Source organism: Haematobia irritans, chromosome 1 (genome assembly GCF_050003625.1).
Source record: "Haematobia irritans isolate KBUSLIRL chromosome 1, ASM5000362v1, whole genome shotgun sequence".
Taxonomy (NCBI): Eukaryota; Metazoa; Arthropoda; class Insecta; order Diptera; family Muscidae; genus Haematobia; species Haematobia irritans.
In genome coordinates, this window is record NC_134397.1 from 23,692,972 (window position 1) to 23,705,632 (window position 12,661).

General features: G+C 39.2%; 1 protein-coding gene across 2 annotated transcripts in view; it reads right to left on the reverse strand.

Annotated features, from left to right (window-relative positions):
• Positions 1-12,661, reverse strand: part of Ino80 (chromatin-remodeling ATPase INO80) — a 177,895-nt gene that overhangs the window by 84,337 nt on the left and 80,897 nt on the right. The gene's annotated exons all lie outside the window — the stretch shown is intronic.

The window sequence follows — 12,661 nt, forward strand, 5'->3', positions numbered from 1 at the left end:
TATAGAAATTTTTGCAAAATTTTGTTTCTATAGAAAATTTTGTCCAAATTTTATTTCTATATAAAATTTTATCTAAATTTTATTTCTATAGAAAATTTTAGCAACATTTTATTTCTGTAGAAAATTTTAGCAACATTTTATTTCTGTAGAAAATTTTGTTAAAATTTTATTTCTATATTAAATTTTGTCAAATTGTTATTTGTATAGAAAATTTTCTCAAAATTTTATTTTTATAGAAAATTTTGTCAAAATTTTATTTCAATAGAAAATTTTGTCAAAATTTTATTTCTATAGAAAATTTGTGAACTACCATTAATTTGAGAGGCAAAATCTACCAAAACATGAAGAATTCTAGCAATTACACTCCATAGTCCAGTCACCTCTGGTCGAGAATCACTATCTTCCTGCAATGGGGGACTATTTTTCGACATGAATCTGCATTGTCTGCTAACACTTGGATGTGAAATAAGTAGAAGATATAAAAGACGCAATTGGTTTTTGCTTCATGTTTCAAGGAAAAGGTTTATGGTTGCCTCCCGAATAGAACCTGAAACATGATTCCAGGATACCGGCAATCAAGGTTGCCAGGCATAGTTTCTACATAGAATTTCGAATTATGAAGTCTTTGCCAGTTTGACCTACAAGTATTAATGATATCGAAAGAAAGAAATATTCAATCGATGCAAAAAACTTTCCTCCGCCAAAATTCCTTCGGTGAAGGGTGGCAAGGAAGCCACAAAAATAATGTCGTCTTTACCTACTTCTTACTTCTGAAACGAGCAATGCCCGAAGTATGGACATACCCATCACATCACGAGGTACACCCAAGATGGAAGAAGGAACGGGCAGCGGACTCTATTGCAGTGAACTGGAAATAAGGTAGTCACACTGGTTTGCGATTGCAGTATTTTTCAGGCTGAGATTTCTGCAGTCAAAAAGGCTGCTGAGTCGCTGTTGATGAGGCCGTTATTCTGAAGCGATATCAGCTTCTTCATCGCCAGTCTAAGGTAGTCAGTCGCTGTCGTAGAGAACTCAAGGTTCTCACTGAACAGTATAATATAACTCTGTGGCGGGTACCTGGGCACTGTGGGATAATAGGAAATGAGAAAGCGGATCTGCTGGCTAAGGAGGGCGCTCGTGGAACGAATAATGTCTTAGCGGACGTTTTTCCTCCACTATCTTCTTATCATTACAGGATAGGGGTCAAATATGATGAACTATGGCGAAGACGCTGGGTATCTTCGGATGGTTGTGAGCAAACGAAGTTGATATGGGACGAAAAGATCCGTAGGAACTGCGAAATTTTAATGTTGATAAACAGAGAGGAGTTGCGGCCATTGATTGGCATCATAACAGGACATAACACACTTGTGAAACACAAGGTAAGATTAGACCTTACAGATGATGATATCTGTAAATGGTGTCTGGACCCGGAAGTTACGGAAGACTCGTACCACTTCCTGTGCCAGTGTCCAGCATTATCCTTTAGAAGAAACACGATACTGGGCACCTTTTTTCAGGTTCCCACTGATCTGCGGGAGTGCAGCCTGAGGAACATACTTACATTCATCAGGACCTCTGGTTGGTTGTTCTAAGATTTCTTTTAAAGAAAACGGACAGGTGGAAGTTCTGGGACTATTCCACAGGGGACCGCATCGGAAGGAAGAAGATGGAAAGATCACATCGAGGAATCACAATGGACCTATATTAGTCTAAGTGGACATCAATTCAACACAAAATTGATGTCATCCTCTATAACCTAACCTAACATCCAAGATATATAGTAACAATTTCACTTCCAGTGGTTCGTTCTTAGAACTGGATGTAGAACCTTGAAATGCCCTTCATGTTTTTTTCGTGTCCATGTCAAACAGCACACTAGCTAAAAGTCGTAAGTGTCTCCCTAGAAACCCTTTCACAATCTTTCGTGGAACAAAAAACATCCAGGGGCTCACTAAAATATCCTTTAATGTCGCCTGCGTCAAGAGTGGTGTCTGAGTAGCACAAAATATCTGTGTTAATATCTTAATTTTTAGATTTTCAAATTTTAGCACCAATATTATTGAGGATAAGTAACGAATCTTATTTCAATTATAGGTCTGCAGAAAAAGGTCAAAAAGTCCCGATTAAACGATGATATTTCTAGGGAACGTCTTTCGGTCATCGCTGTGGCCCGCACGGTACGCCGTAGCGTGTGACATTAATATGACTTTAATTAGAGTGCGATGAGACTTAATATCCGATATAAAGAAAGTTTTCTATTTTTCCTATGTGTGTGGACCTCAAAGTGTTAAAAATATCAAGCCAGCAATTATCTTAAAATGCAGAAAAGAAAATATTATTCTCCCGAAAAACAAAACAACTACCTACTTAGATGAAGAACAATGCAGCACTTGCATTACTCGACTCAGAACTCATTGGCCAACACGATGGCTTAGAAGTTGTTTATGGTTTTGAACTTGAAGACTATGCCACAAAGATGTTTTATTTCCTTTTGAACACAAACTAATGAAGAAAATGTTAAAAGTAAACCATGCTATAAATGGTTTTTTTCCCTTTTCGGAGATGAAACCATAAGTTTACCTCTTTGATTTTATGCCATTGGTTTTACTCATTTGGATATGTTTTGTTTTTCACAAAAGGTCTTGCTTTTTTGGCCATAGGACTACTCCAGTGACTACTTTTTCATTATTTTTATTATGGTTCGTTTTTGTCTTATTTTACTACGATTGCCTTTTAGTGTGTGGCTAGTTTCGGTTTCGCTAAATGATTTTTGCTCTTTCTTTGGAACGCTGATAGTATTTAATGATGTTTTATGTGCGTTTATATTGAAACATTCTAAATAGTTGACTCAGAATACAACCGAATATAAAATTTGAGGTCAGAGTTTTACTATTCGGCGACAGAAAGATTACCAAATTCCCTGTTTTGTGTCATGGTAACGAATTTGATGTCCACTCAGACCATATTGGTCCATTGTGGTTCCTCAAACACATTTTATCTTCCTTTTTGTGACAGTTCCATTCATTGGGTGTTAATCATATTTGTAGTCTCCCCTTAGGTTTGCTTAGTTCATCTACCCAGAAGTCTTTAGAAAAGCGAGTACACTCCTCAGACTGCAGTTTCGCAAATCGGTAATAGTTTGAAGGAAATAAGAACCCAGTATCTTGTATCTTCTGGACATTGGTACAAAAAATGGTGGGAATTTTCCTTAGCCTCAGGATCCAGGCACCATATACAATAACATCGTCATTCGTTAAGCCAACCTTACCATGTGAGTATTACGTACTGCTATGATTTCTATTAACGGCCTCACCTCCTCTCTGCTCATCGCCATTAGCGTTCCAGAGTTTCTTCTATTGCACATGTTCTACGAGTGCACGATTGCACATCGTTCTGCTCGTAGTTCGGTGGCATTTTTAGCATCTTCTGAGGAATTTATTCCCAGACGTGAAATAAATAGTAACACAGAGACCTTCGGGCCTACTGTTCCACCATAGAGACATACGGATCTACTGTTCAATCACAGATACTTTTAGGCCTACTGTTCCTCAAAGAGACCTTCGGGCCCACTGTTCCACGGCAGAGACATTCGGGCCTAGTGTTCCGCGACAGAGACCTTCGGGCCTAGTGTTCCACTACAGCGACCGTCGGGCCTAGTGTTCCCCGCAGAGGCCTTCGGACCTATTATTTCTCATAGAGAACTTTGGGACTACTGTTCCACCACCGAGATCTTCGGGCCTACTGTTCCACCACAGCGATTTTTGGACCTACTGTTCATCACAGAGACCTTCAGGCCTACTGTTCCACCACAGGGACCTTCGGGCCTACTGTTCCACCACAGAAACCTTCGGGCGTAGTATTCCACCACAGAAACCTTCGGGCGTAGTGTTCTACCACAGAGACATTCGGGCTTAGTTTTCCACCACATTAGCTTGCCAACTGTTCCACCACAGAGACCTTCGGACCTACTGTTCCACCACAGAGACTTGCGCAGCAACTTTTCCACCAGTGACATTCGGAACAACTGTTGCACCACAGAGACCTTCGGGCCTAGTGTTCCGCCACAGAGACCTTCGGGCCTCGTGTTCCCCATAGAGACCTTCGGACCTACTGCTCCACGACAGAGACTTTTGGGCCTACTGTTACGCCCACCACAGAGATCTTTGGGCCTAGTGTTCCACCACAGAGATTTTCGGGCCTAGTGTTCCCCACAGACACCTACTGTTCCAGGACAGAAACCTTCGGGCCTACTGTTCCACCACAGAGACCTTTGGACCTACTGTTCCACTACAGAGACCTGCGGAGAAACTGTTCCACCACAGAGACCTTCAGAGCAACTGTTGCACCACAGAGACCTTTGGGCCTACTGTTCCACTACAGATACCTTTGGGCCTAGTGTTCCGCCACAGAGACCTTCGGGCCTCGTGTTCCCCACAGAGACCTTCGGACCTACAGTTCCACGACAGAGACCTTCGGGCCTACTGTTCCACCTACTACAGAGATCTTTGGGCCTAGTGTTCCACCACAGAGATCTTCGGGCCTAGTATTCCCCACAGAGACCTACTGTTCCAGGACAAAAACCCTCGGGCCTACTGTTCCACCACAGAGACCTTCGGACCTACTTTTCCACTACAGAGACCTTTGGACCTACTCTTCCACTACAGAGACCTTCGGAGCAACTGTTGCACCACAGAGACCTTTGGGCCTACTGTTCCACCACAGATACCTTTGGTCCTAGTGTTCCCCAGAGAGTCCTTTAAGTCTGCTATTTCTCACAGAGACCTTTAGGCCTACTGTTCCACCACATAGATCTTTGGGCCTAATGTTCCACCACAGAGATCGATGTTGTGCACCGAGACCTTTGGGTCTAGTGTTCCCACAGAAACCTACTGTTCCAGGACAGAGACCTTCGGCCCTATTGTTCTCCACAGAAATAATCGAGCCTAGTGTACGCTCCCAGACTATCCAGTAGCCGTAGTAATAGTTTGCATGATAGTCGTCATTGATACTAAAACCGACTGTAACCGGCGATTATCGCGCCACTGCCGTCATCTACCGCAACTAAAAGAGAAGATCTCATGAGCAGTTCCCGATCACCTACAAATCGACGAATAAACAAATTCCCAATCACTTACAAATCGAAGAATACACAACTTCCCAATCGCTAACAAACCGAACTACTCAGCAACAACCAATCATGCACGTTTCAGTGAATACAATAGCCTCCACTTATCAACGAGTCATCAACTACCGAGCATCGACGAACCGATGTTGTGCACCGACCACGAATTATCAAAGAACCGAACTTCTCATCAACTACCAAACATCGATAATCCGACGTTCTCATCCCTACTGATCATCAACCGAATTTCTAAACGACTGCGAATTATTAACGAACCGAATACTTTATCAATTACCAAATATCTACGAGCCGACGTTCTTATCCATCACCGATCATCAACGAACCGAATATCTCATCAAATACCTGAAAAACCGAATCCCACAAAATTGCCGAACTCTCAACATTGTATAGTAATCACAAATTGTTGAAAAAAGTGCACTTAGCTTCGACGAAAAGGAAATTCATTCTTACGTTTTTTTTTTTTTCAAAAAAAGAAACAAAGAAAACTCCGTTGAAACATTCGTTTAAACAAAAACTATGACACGCAACATAAAAGTCTGCCATTGGAGGTGAAAAAAGTATAACAACAAATTTTTTGTAAAGAATTTCTGGGTTTGTGCTGCATTTTGACCAATGCTGATTTATTGTTTCTTCGGTTTCATGCACTTAAGCACACCCTTTTCCGTTTTTCTTTTAAAGTTTCGTTTTGTGCAAGACATCGGAAATGATTCCAAGTTCTTTACCTTACTTTAGTTTTTCTTAGCAATTTTTTTTCAACATAAATATAATGCCTGAATGAATTCAATTTAAGGTTTTCAACTTTGGAATTGTTTTATTTATCATTCACCTTGACCTGTCTTTGCAAGTGGTCACATGCTGAACGGTAGCAATTGAAGGAAAAAGTCAAGTGGGAACAGAAAAAAAAACATAAATTTATTTTTAATAGATATTTTAAAATGGAATTGAACACATAGAGACGGATATATGGACGGACCTTGGGCGACTTGAAAGGAGGCCACTTCAGGAAGAAGAAATTTTGGTTAATTACCCTGAGGAATCACAATGGAATTATGGTGGTCTAAGTGGACAGAAATTCGATCCAAGAATTGTTGTCATTCTCTACAACCTAACCATGGAGATGATGGATGATACTCTTCCACCTTCTCTGGTAGGAGGATTACGATGTCTGCAATATATGCATATGGTATCGGGATTGTTTATCAAAATGGAATGACTGATTGCTGCCTTATATGCGAAATTTCCTTAACTAAAGGGTGATACGGTCAATTGGTCAAGGGAAAACGCGTGTAAATCGGTGAAATAGTTTATTTAAAAAATCAAATTAAATTTCTTTTTCAAGTTCAATTAGTATAAAATTCAAGAAAAATATTCAGTTAGGCTTTCGCTTTTCCAAATCCGAATTGCCGGGTCTCACGCTTGACACCTGCCATCAGATTTTGTACAGCCACCTTGTCCACCTTCTTCGCCGCAGAAAGCCAGTTTGCCTTGAACTGCTGCTCGTCCTTAGCAGTTTTTTTGGTCTTCTTTAGGTTCCGCTTGACAATAGCCCAGTATTTCTCAATTGGGCGGAGCTCTGGCGTGTTGGGAGGCTTCTTGTCCTTGGGAACCACCTGCACGTTGTTGGCGGCGTACCACTCCATGGACTTTTTACCGTAATGGCAAGATGTCAAATCGGGCCGAAACAGTACGGAACAATCGTGTTTTTTCAGGAAAGGCACCAGACGTTTATTCAAACACTCTTTCACGTAAATTTATAGGTTGACAGTCCCGGAAGCTATGAAAATGCTGCTTTTCAAACCACAGGTACAGATGGCTTGCCAAACCAAATATTTCTTTGCGAACTTTGACAGTTTTATGTGCTTGAAAATATCTGCTACCTTTCCCCTTCCTTTTGCCGTATAAAACTCCTGTCCCGGAAGCTGCTTGTAGTCGGCTTTGACGTAGGTTTCGTCGTCCATTACCACGCAGTCAAACTTCGTCAGCATCGTCGTGTACAGCCTCCGGGATCGGGCTTTGGCCGTCGTATTTTGTTTATCATCGCGATTTGGAGTCACTACCTCCTTGTAAGTCGATAGTCCGGCTCGTTTTTTGGCTCGATGCACGGTTGTAGACGATACACCCAGCTTATTTACGGCATCTCGGAGAGAGAGGTTAGGGTTTCGCTTGAAACTACCGGCAACTCTCTTTGTCGTCTCAGCGGCTTCCGGTTTTCGATTCCCCCCGATCCAGACTTTCTGGCTGTCGACAAACGTTCCCCAAACACTTTAATTACATTTGTAACGGTTGATTTGGCAACTTTTAGCAATTTTGCCAGCTTTGCGTGCGAGTAGCTCGGATTTTCGCGATGCGCGAGCAAAATTTTGATACGCTGCTCTTCTTCTTGGACGGCATTTTGACAACTGAAGAGTGAATTCCAAAATCAAAATAGGAGCAACATTCTACACACACACACCCCTTCAAAATGAGGGGTGTTCAGGTTTTTTAAATGCAAAATTGAAAGAAATACGTCAAGTTTATATTGACCAAATTTTGACCGTATCACCCTTTAAGTGCACAGTCTTCGATTTACAATCAATCTTAAGAAGGCTTAGTTATCGCTTCAACATTTGACGTTTCGACCAAAAATTAAAAACCTTCACATTTTAATTCCTCTTTCCCTTCCCGTTTCAAAAATATCGTGGGAACCTTCCCTTTCTGGTGTAATTGTGCGAAATATTATCATAATTGACGGGTAGTAATCTTCTTCAATAAAACTGTTTTTTTTTTTAATTTCAGGAAGATGATCCAAAATGATATTTATTTTTTTCGTAAGCATTCACATTTCACTTTAAGCCATTCACTTCAAGGAAACGTACGACTACTTACAAATTCACCGAAATTTATTAATCACTATTAAAAGCTATCTTTTCAGATTCGAATCACTTCTTGTTGTTTTTTTTTTTTCTTCATATTGTAATGGATGCGTATGCATAGTCTCAAGACATGGATCCTCATTCATGTTGCTGCAGATTGTTGGAGCCACTAACATCATTTAGCCACTTTACCGATTGCCATTAGCCAAGTCCGAACTGTTGACGATAGCTTACTTGCTGTTATACAATCTGTGTTAGCCATCATAATAGCACATGCACAGAAACACATACTCCTGGGAGGATCTTAATACGGAAGTTGATGAGGGGTTTTGGGTATATTTTATGAAAGTAAACGATATTAGGGTGTACTGATGAATTTATCCATGTTGGGGAATGAGTAATTCTAGCGTGGAAAAGTTCTCTACACTGCATCGATTCGATGGGAAAAAGGGAGCAATGAAGAGGTACATACTCGAAAGCCTACGAATGCAAGGCCAATACAAAATCACAATACTCGTATTCCATTGTAATAAAATTGAGAGTACAGTTCTGTGATAATATGTTAATTTTTAAATTGGTTATAACAGGTTGGCTGGTAAGTCCCCGGTCTGACACATAGATAGCGTCGCTAGTATTAAATGCATATTATTTTTATATAGTACCAACCTTCAAATGATTCGTGTCAAAATTTGACTTCTGTAAGTCAATTAGTTTGTGAGATTGAGCGTCTTTTGTGAAGCATATTTTGTTATTGTGATAAAAAAAATGGAAAAAAAGGAATTTAGTGTTTTGATAAAATACTGCTTTCTGAAGGGGAAAAATAAGGTGGAAGCAAAAACTTGGCTTGATAATGAATTTTCGGACTCTGCAACAATAATTGATTGGTATGCAAAATTCAAGCGTGGTGAAATGAGCACGGAGGACGGTGAACGCAGTGGACGCCCGAAAGAGGTGGTTACCAACGAAAACATCAAAAAAAATCCACAAAATGATTTTGAATGACCGTAAAATGAAGTTGATCGAGATAGCAGAGGCCTTAAAGATATCAAAGGAACGTGTTGGTCATATCCAGCGTTGCCAATTTAGCTTTTTTCCCGCTAGATTTGGCTTTTTTTGAAGACGTTTAGCGGGGAAAAAATGCATTTAGCTTTTAGCTTTTTTCTGGCTTTTTTTCATGACCTTTTTTTATTTTCGACATGTTTCTATTGAAATATGGATAAATCGGCGTTTTTATCTAAGCTTTGCTGCAAGTATAAGGGTTTCCACATATTTCAAAGCTCAGTTGAAACATTAATAATGAGTCCAGCCATTATGCGGGCATTTTTGTAGCAAATACACCTTGTTGTAAAGTTTTTTCATTATATACATAAAAGTTATCGTAAACTTTAAATCTACTATTACCATATAAATTTGTTAGATAAACTGTCAGTAAATTATTGGGAATATTATCATTTGACTCGTTTATCCTTTTTATGTTATTATAATATTCTAAAGTTATTACGATATTACTAAATTAAAATAGTAGATGTGAATAGCTTTGTGCACTGAAAAAATATTGTCGTCTCCTTAAAATACGAACGCGAATTTTGGTTATAATAGCATTTGTGAATTTCTTTTATATAAACTGTTTTCCTTGTCCAAAAGACGAAAAAGTCGTTTTGTCCTTATAATTAAGTGATTCAACTTAAAATGGGTATGTTTTCATGAAAGAAGGAAGAATTAATGAAATAGTCTTTAAATGTGAGGAGTTTTTGCATCTTAACCACAAACCAAAATAGCGTTCAAAAATAGAAGATGTTTTTTTTTTTCAACACTTTATTTTAAAAACGTATATATACAATAATTTCTACTTGAAGTCGAGTCTGAATTTGGAAATTTAAGTTGGCGTTAGCACGTTTTTAAAGCACTTTGATAGCTCATGAAGAAAAGGAAAACGTTTTTACTGGGAAATGTAAACTATAGGTATTTTCTACAATTTAAATAAAAGTAATGTATTTCGAATTTTTCAGAATTTCAAATCCAAACTAAAATTTTATTTAAAAAAAAATGACAAATCATTTTTTTACCAAATCCAAAGCATGCTTAGATCATTTAATATTCTAAAATAACAAGTAAATAACATAGAGGTGTTGGGAAGGTAGCTCCCACAAAACGAAGGACTTCCAGTAAAAAATTTGTGATAGTAATTAAAATGTATCGAATACGCAAACAGAGCTAATATGCCTTAGATATTGTTACAGTCTCACAGAAGTGGAATTAAAATGAAAATAATATGCATTGTAAGTGAAATAAAGCCTTTAAGTTTGTTAAATTTCAATCAAAAATGTGACTTTTGATACAAAAAAATTAGCTTTTTTTCTAGCTATTTTTTAGCATTTTTTAGCTTTTTTAGCTATTTTTTTGGCAAATCTAGCGGTTTTTGGTGAAACAATTCTGGCAACGTTGGTCATATCATTCATCAGTATTTGGATATGCGGAAGCTCTGTGCAAAATGGGTGCCGCGCGAGCTCACATTTGACCAAAAACAACAAGGTGTTGATGATTCTGAGCGGTGTTTGCAGCTGTTAGGTTAGGTTAGGTTATGTGGCAGCCCGATGTATCAGGCTCACTTAGACTATTCAGTCCATTGTGATACCACAGTGGTGAACTTCTCTCGCGGCAAAACGGCCCCATATGAAGAAGAAACAAGTATATACGGCCGTAAGATCGGCCAGGCCGAATCTTATGTACCCTCCACCATGGATTGCGTAGAAACTTCTACGAAAAACTGTCATCCACAAATTTCAACTCACTAGGATGAAATTTGCTCCTCCAAGAGGCTCCAAACCCAAATCTCGGGATCGGTTTATATGGGCGCTATAAATGATTATGGACTGATATGGACCACTTTTGGCATGGTTGTTAAATATCATATACTACCACCACTTACCAAATTTCAACCAGATCGGATAAATTTTGCTTCTCCAAAAGGCACCGGAAGTCAAATCTGGGGATCGGTTTATATGGGAGCTACATATAATATTGAACTGATAGGAACCAATTCGTGCATGGTTGTTGGATACCATATACTAACATCACGTACCAAATTTCAACCGAATGGGAAGAATTTTGCTCTGCCAAGGTGCTCCGGAGGTCAAATCTGGGGATCGGTTTATATGGGGCCTATATATAATTATGGACCGATATCGACCAATTTTTGCATAGGTGTTTGAGGCCATATATTAACATCACGTACCAAATTTCAACTGAATCAGATGAATTTTGGTCTTCCAAGAGGCTCCGGAGTTCAAATCTGGTGATCGGTTTATATGGGGGCTATATATAATTATGGACCGATATAGACCAATTTGTGCATGGTTGTTAGAGGCCATATACTAACACCATGTTCCAAATTTCAGCCGGATCGGATGAAATTTACTTCTCTTAGAGGCTCCGCAAGCCAAATCGGGGGATCGGTTTATATGGGGGCTATATATAATTATTGACCGATGTGAACCAATTTTTGCATGGTTGTTAGAGGCTATATACTAACACCATGTACCAAATTTCAGCCGGATCGAATGAAATTTACTTCTCTTAGAGGCTCTGCAAGCCAAATAGGGGGATCGGTTTATATGGGGGCTATATATAATTATGGACCGATGTACACCAATTTTTGCATGGTTGTTAGAGACCATATATTAACACCATGTACTAAATTTCAGCCGGATCGGATGAAATTTGCTTCTCTTAGAGGCATCGCAAGCCAAATTTGGGGGTCCGTTTATATGGGGGCTATACGTAAAAGTGGACCGATATGGCCAATTTGCAATACCATCCGTCCTACATCAATAACAACTACTTTTGCCGAGTTTCAAGTCGATAGCTTGGTTCGTTCGGAAGTTAGCGTGATTTCAACAGACAGACGGACGGACGGACATGCTCAGATCGACTCAGAATTTCACCACGACCCAGAATATATATACCTTATGGGGTCTTAGAGCAATATTTCGATGTGTTACAAACGGAATGACAAAGTTAATATACCCCCCATCCTATGGTGGAGTGTATAAAAAGTGTTGTTCCACCAAGACAACGCACCGTGCCACAAGTCATTGAGAACGATGGCAAAATTCATGAATTGGGCTTCGAATTGCTTCCGCGCCCACCGTTTTCTTCAGATTTGGCCCCCAGCGACTTTTTCTTGTTCTCAGACCTCAAAAGGATGCTCGCAGGGAAAAAATTTGGCTGCAATGAAGAGGTGATCGCCGAAACTGAGGCCTATATTGAGGCAAAACCGAAGGGTACTACCAAAATGGTATCAAAAAATTGGAAGGTCGTTATAATCGTTGTATCGCTCTTGAAGGGAACTATGTTGAATAATAAAAACAAATTTTGACAAAAAAATGTGTTTTTCTTTGTTAGACCGGGGACTTATCAGCCAAGCTGTTAGGAATCAGATTTCCAATTCAACTCACCAAAAAGTTGCAGTCAACATTTTCTTGAAAATTTGCAAAAACCGAATTTTCAAAATTTTTAAAACTCTTCAAATCTTCAAAAAACCAAAATCAAAACTTTGCATTTTCAAATTAAAAAAAAAAGTGGAATTGTCGACAAATTTTCTTTTTCATTCTCATTCCAAACCCTCCGTTTAAAACTTCAAATTATTCAGACCACCCCAATT